This window comes from Montipora foliosa, chromosome 8 (genome assembly GCF_036669935.1).
Source record: "Montipora foliosa isolate CH-2021 chromosome 8, ASM3666993v2, whole genome shotgun sequence".
Classification (NCBI taxonomy): Eukaryota; Metazoa; Cnidaria; class Anthozoa; order Scleractinia; family Acroporidae; genus Montipora; species Montipora foliosa.
In genome coordinates this window covers 35598969-35606249 of record NC_090876.1, presented here as the reverse complement: position 1 = coordinate 35606249, position 7281 = coordinate 35598969, and the positions used below count along the sequence as shown (strand labels likewise).

The window sequence follows — 7281 nt, the reverse complement described above, 5'->3', positions numbered from 1 at the left end:
GTGTTTTGTTGAAGAATCATGACGTTCGTAATGATGGAACGCAGCTGTGTTTTGTTGTAAGATGATGAAGTTAGAGGTGAAGTGAAGTCAGCAGGAAATGTTGCCCATTTATCCCACCCCAAAATTTGATATTTATTACTGTTGTTGTTTTTTTTTTTAATGAAGCTGCTTGCGTCTTGAATAGAGCACAGGCTTTTGTTAATGATTCTACGCGTGTATAGAAAGACACAAAGTCAACACCATGTGAAATGATACATGCTGCAGATTTTAGCCCCAAAGATGAAACATGTTTGAATGAAGTACTGTCTTAAGAAAGGCTCATTAAACTGTCAGTAAGGCACATACGGAAATAGGAGAAGACGCTCTATTGTGTGGAATGACAAGTGACAAGCAGGAGAGTGGATAACTTGAATAGTTAAAAAGTCAGGTTTTGGAGAATCCAAAAAGTTTTGATGTTAGAAAAATACTGAAAAGTGTGCTTCACTCAATTCGGTGATTATGTACTACTGTATTAGTGAAAAATGCGTTGTAAACACCGGCGCGTTTAAGATGCGCAGAAACTGGAAAGGGAAGTGAACTGGAATCATGTCAAAAGTGAAAAGCTCTGATTACGAGGCCAATGAGCTGTTTCAAAAGTTTGATTGCATTTGCCTCGGTGTGTATTATGAAACTGACGAAGTTTTGTGAAGGAATTGTTGAAAGGACAATAAATTAGTGGAAGGAAGTGGACAATAAATGGAACAATTGGAAAGTAAAGGACGAAATTTAATGCTCAGGCTGTTGTCCCAAGGGAAAAGCAGGCATAAGTTTAGTAACAGGGTTCATATTATAGTTAAAGTATTGCAAGAAAGAAAGGAGATGGCGTTGTGGAGAATATGAACGAGAAGGGAACCCAGGTTGTCATAGGTTTAAAAAAAGTGCAGTGTTCAGAGAGGGCCACACAAACACCCGTAACCTATACACAAGAAAGCACAACTCAATGTGGATGCATAAGAAATGCAAGGTACGTTGGAAACAATACACAGTAAAAGTGGAGATTCCAGGATTTGCTAGACCACGTTAAGGATAAAGAACTAGTGATAAAGTGGCTGATGTGTGAAGGATTGATGGCCAAGGCACGTGTATGCCCTAGATGCAGCGCTGAGATGAAGCTAGTATCATGCAACGATCGATCTGATGGGTTTCAATGGGAATGCCAATTACAGATGGATGGCAAAAGACACAAGGTGGAAACATCTATTCGGAAAGGCAGTTGGTTTGCACAAAGCAATATGACATTAGAGCAAGTGCTAAAATTTACATATTGGTGGTGCCAGGATTTGGATCAAAGCCAGATAAGACATGAGATGGGAATAGGGTGCGGAACCGGTGTAGATTGGGACAGCTTCTGCAGGGAAGTGTGTGAAATAGCAATGTTCGAAAACAGCGTAAAGATAGTTGGAGAAGGAAAGGTAGTTCAAATCGATGAAAGTAAATTCGGTAAACGAAAATATCACCATGGACATCACGTTGAAGGCCAGTGGGTGTTTGGCAGCACTGAAAACGATAGTAGGAGATCCTTTCTGATAGCAGTAGAGAAAAGCGACGAAGAAACTTTGTTACCACTCATCAAGAAATGGATAGAGCCGGGGACAGTTATAGTTTCTGACTGCTGGAAGGCTTATTGCAATTTGGAAAAGCACGGCTACACACACAGCACTGTAAATCACTCCCAAGAAATTAATTGTTAATAATGAAGGAAAACACAGAAACAAAATGGAAGGTCACTGGAGGCAAGCAAAAGTAAAGTTACCACCGTTTGGCGTTCGAAAGCATCACTTTTCATCCTACTTGGGTGAGTTTATGTGGAGATACACAAACAAGGACAAGGATTTATTCGCAGTGTTTTTGGAAGACGTCAAGAAGGTAAACGCCATGAATTAAATGAAAAATCCAGAACACCAAACATTTGAAGCAATTAACGAGATAAATAATAATAGTATGCTGTGAATTAAGTAAGGGAAATAAAGGTTAGGAACGTGAAATGTTGTTCGCGATGAAGACATGTAAGGGGTGCATGTATGGCGAGATGTATGATACATCAGACCATCGGGGTTTACACATCACCACAAATCAGTGCATTCGGCATTGAAGTGAAAGTCACACACATGTAGGGTTAAAAACTCCTCGCAATATTAAGAAATGCTGGGCTGCGTTACATGTTTGGATTGTTACGCATGTAATTATGATTGGTTAAGCATGTAATTATGCTTGAAGATTCCTCCGATAAAGTAGATGTAAGCTTCTTCATTATAGTGAAGCATTTCGATAGCAACGTATTCGTGACTTTAAAGACAATGCCGTAAGAATATTGGTTTTTTTCGTCCTAAGTGGACCCACTTTAATTCATGAAGTACATGTCATTGAGATAGATATCCTCGACGTTTAATGTTAAGATAAAAAGTGTCATCTCCTTGCCAAGTCCTGCTAAGACAACGTTACTTGTTTATTGTTTTTGGTGTGCGTAACGAAGGAGAGAAGGAGAAAGCATGCGTTCTGTTGAACTTTTTTTCAGTGTGCGATGAAAGTGATTTACGACAAGTTAGTTTGAGTAATTGAAGTAACACTTGATTGAATTTGTGTTGCAAGGGAATAAACAAAGAAGGCCGCACGACTTCCATTGAACTTTTCTTTCAGTAATGTTCATGTGAATGGAAACGCACAAGTGTAAATTATACATCAAGCCATAGAAGGCGATTGATTTATTGATTGATGGATTGATTAATTATATATTTTTTTTTTGGAAGAGACAATAATTAAACAAAGCCGCAATTATGTTTTTGTTTTTTTTTTGGAAAGAGACAATAATTAAACAAAGCCGCATACCTTCCCTCAGACCTTCCTTGCAATGATTTTAATTTCAACTTCTTCGCAAAATGTCAAGACATCGATACAGTTTCAGGCGATGTAATTTGAGATTTTGGGCGGCATTGCCCTGGTTCCAGCTTTTGAAAATTGCCATAACAACGGTGAAAGATTTAACCACTGCGGGGCTGTGGTGGCAGTGCCGAGTGTGGAGTACATACGTAAATTATGCTCCACTGCGGGACTGCGGTAGCAGCTTTCTAAGGTTCAATGTAAGTGAGAGAGTATTCTAGAATCAAGCCTTTTTGTCTCTCCTTAAAATGTTGTTCAAGGGCAAACAATGTAGATGCCACATGGTTGCAGCGGCCATCAATACTAGCAGGGCATTTGCAATGTGCATTTAAAACGCTGCCAATGGATGCTATTACCAGAAAGCAGGTGTATACCGGTACTTTGTCTTTTTTGATAGATGGCAGAACTTGGCTAGATATTTAATATCTAGTCCGTGCTTGATGTAATCTTCAACTCTGCAAACATGAAACTGACCCTTCAATATAGTTAAGTTTATATGTGGAACTTAAATACACCTTGAAATGAACCTTACATACCTTGTCACTAATGCTTTCTTATTTCCCATGGTCTTAGGTCCTCTGCACAGCAACCATCTTTTCAATTGAACAACACTGCATTGTTGTACAGTTTCACGAGGAATTCTAGCACCACCAGTTATATCTTCACTCAGAATAACCTTGAGAGCACCTTTTGTGGGTGGCTTACTGCTGTCCGCCATGTTTTTGCTGTCCCTCCAAACGATCCCAAGAAGCTTTGGGATGATGATGATGATGATGTCTTTAATAGACCATAAGATAAAAAATACATATCCTATGTTACAAAAACGAGAACTGTGTAATGAATTTACAATAATATGCTGTAGCTAAAAGTGAATTATGTAATTAGAACAGGTTGTGTTCAAAAATGAGTCTATTTACAAATGTGTTCTTGAAACGTTCGGTGTTAATCTTTTGGCGGAGGCAAACCATGCGATATAAATTATATTGTTGGGGTTTAGGCTTCGGCAGAATTTCATCTAACGGATGATAGGTTAGAGCCCTAGCTTTACTAAATAATTTCTTGTCCTCCGTATACATGATATCCTTGACATTCAATGGAACTGAAATGTAACGCCGCTTGTAACATCTGTTTAAAAAGTTCTGTACTGTGTTTAGATCACGTTCATGCGCACCATACACTGAAAGGCAATACCGTACTTATTCGGCTATAAGCAGAGACCCCAAACTTCTTTGCGCAAAAAATCAACTTGGCTGACACGAATTGCAAATTCATAATACCCGGATATAAGCCGAGACCCATTCTAGGTCTTGATGTGTATTATCGACTATGGAATTTTCGTAATTTAAAATACAAATTGACATTGAAAAATTATACTCAAAGCGATAAAATGAACACGAAAGATAAGAAACAAACAAGCGACATGATCGTGATGTGACGAATATTATTAAACCATTACTGACCTCACTGGAAATATGTCCTCGCGTTTTATAATAAGTTATTCGACTGGAAACCTTAGAACCTCGCCTTTAGACTTAACTGAGATTCTTCCGTGAAGCATACACTGGGTTGCCTGTGGTACGTGTTACAGAAAATCAGAAGGCACTGAATTGTGTGGTATTGAACGAAAGCATTCCAGTCTCTGAAGAATAACAAATAAAAGAGAGCAGAGGGAAGTTTCCGGGATGGTCGATCGAGAATAAAATATTTACGACATGAAAACAACATTAATTTTGAACCGTGAATATAGAATATAAAAAGTTACGATCAGCGACAAACATTTTGGGAGGTTTTGCTACGTTCAAATAAATTGCAAAATCGAAAGTGACATGGCCGGAATTCAGCAGGCGCTGTGATTAAGTTACCACGGCATGTTTACTCGCCAAACAGTGAAACATCTGTGTCAAATGATGGCAAGATACCTGGTTTTTGTAAGTTTCTTTTTTTTGACAATAAAATGAGCGAAGTCAAAAGAAGATCACAATCGCCCAACTCTTGAGGTAATGACCATTTGTTTATGCAAAGTCAAAATTTACTCTCCAAGATGCGTACGACGTTATTTATCACCAGGTAATTCCATCATTTTGGAAATAGCAGCTACTTTATTATTCATCGGCGTCACAATTTTTCACTGATTTTGGGGCTCATTTTGTTGAAACTCAAGCACGCTTCCAATGGGCCTGTGAAACCTTCCTACTTACAGAGCAATACAAAAAAAATTCTCCCATATCTCATTTCAACCTTAAGCTCGAAAATTCAATACACAACATGATATTATAATTCACAAAGGCAGAAAATAGCACAGAATCCTTTTCCAGCGAAAAATTTATCGAAACAAACAACATATTTGCTCTTAGAGGCGAAAACCTCTTCCTATTTCATTGCGTGCGTGAAGACAAGAAACTCAATTGTGTCAAATTACCATGTTTACTTCAGGTTTCCTGAAGAACCTTTTCCTTGATAATTTTCAAGTTCCCTCACAACTTCTTCTTACCACAAGTTTAAGCGTGCACTCTGAGCATCTGACCGGTTTGTTATACCAAAGTTCACTGAAATTAATCCCTGTCCGGCGAGGTTAGTATTTGGATGGGAGACCAAAACGATATACCCCTCAAAACAGAAGCCTCGGACCGAAAATACTATTAACGCTAAGAAATGCAAACTCACCAAGGTACAGATTTTGTTAGCTTGCTTTATGCAAAACAAATATTGATGCAAAATTAAATAACTAATGATACACAATTTTTGGAAACAGCAGAAGGAAGTTTTCGGGACGGTCGATCGAGAATAAAATATTTACGACATGAAAACAACATTAATTTTGAACCGTGAATATAGAATATGAAAAGTTACGATCAGCGACTAACATTTTGGGAGATTTTTGCTACGTTCAAATAAATCGCAGAATCGAAAGTGACATGGCCAGAATTGAGCGGGCGCCGTGATTAAGTTACCGTGGCATGTTTAATCCCCAACTACACTCGTGATAACATTTTGGAAATTATCAGCTCACTTTTATTTCTGCTCGACGGGCGATAGATTGTTGTCGAAGTCCATTACTCGTCACTTTTACGATTCCAGATATTTGTTTTCACCGCCTGCCTATCCATTATTGAGCTCCATAAGGGTATATTTTGTTTAAAGATCCACTAAAACGCCATTCGTGTTACATGACTTTCGACGCCATTGCAGGTTAAGTTTATCATTCTACTGTGTCCACCAGAGAAGTCTACGCATTTCCACTACCCTCTCTATCCTAAGAAAATATGAGCAGAAGGCTCTATGCACAAAGACACCACTTAGCAGGGGAGTGACAGGCAAGACTTTTATCGACACAGAAAAAAAAAAAAACCGAACAAATGCCACACACTTTCTGACTGAGATTGGCATACGGCAACCCAGTAAATAGTCGCCGAAGCAGAAGCTGTAGAAAATAACTCCGAGATCGCCAGAGAATACCGTATCAGCGAGTCGATGGTTCCGAAGCAGTTTCTCAGGAGAGAAACCTTCGCTGCCACTGCTTCAGCATACTCTTCAAGTTTTAATGGGCTCAGAAGAAAGGCATTCCACCCAGTCAGTTTGTGGTGGTGATTCTGGTAGATGAATTCTTCTACAGCGTTGGTGATCATGGATAGCTCTGGCACTGCTAGCCCAAATCGGTGTATTATATCGCTATACCTGCACGGATACGCCAGACGCTTTAGCACCATGCAAAGTCCTTGTAGCTTGTCAATGATTCTGGCAGCCCCAGGGCATCGGCTAAGCGTTCGATTTCCCATTTTCGCACTCTAAACTCTGGAAAAATCTCAGCTTCCTTGAGGTTGTATAAATTAAAGCGATCGTAATCTCTGTGCGGAAAAATAAGATTTCTGGTCTGATATGCTTCGTATAGCACTCCAAATTCTTGTTCAGTAATAAACCTGTGAATGAAAGACAAAAGCAACATCTCTTCAATCTGTTTACGGTTGGCCATTATCAAAAACCCAAGAAAACAGGCAGTACGTTGGACAAAACCTCGTTTGTTTACATTTTGACGTTCAGGAGCAGGTTATATGCTTAACGCCAACAATGGAATTGCGTGAGTAACGTTTACCCCAGGACCTCTCGGCTTACTACCAACGTTTGCGGCGTTCTACGTTCTTGATGTTTAAGGTCCCTAATATGAGACACTAATACACTGTAGTGTACTGGTTTGACTGGTTTAGAGCAGAGCAAATACAGACCGAAAACAGGAGAGCAACAATGGCCGGACTGAACAAATTGGACAAACCTAACATTGATTTGTTTGGGTCCCTTGGACTCGACTTTTTAAATGTTAAGGTCACTTTGCATCTTTTTGGTCGTTCCTGTCAGCTGACAGGAATGCAC

The 7281-nt window shown here is 39.3% G+C and overlaps 1 pseudogene; it reads right to left on the bottom strand.

Moving 5' to 3' along the window:
* The window catches only part of LOC137968735 (uncharacterized), a 20134-nt pseudogene extending 13442 nt beyond the window's left edge, over positions 1-6692 (bottom strand).
* Between the last annotated feature and the right edge of the window lie 589 nt (positions 6693-7281).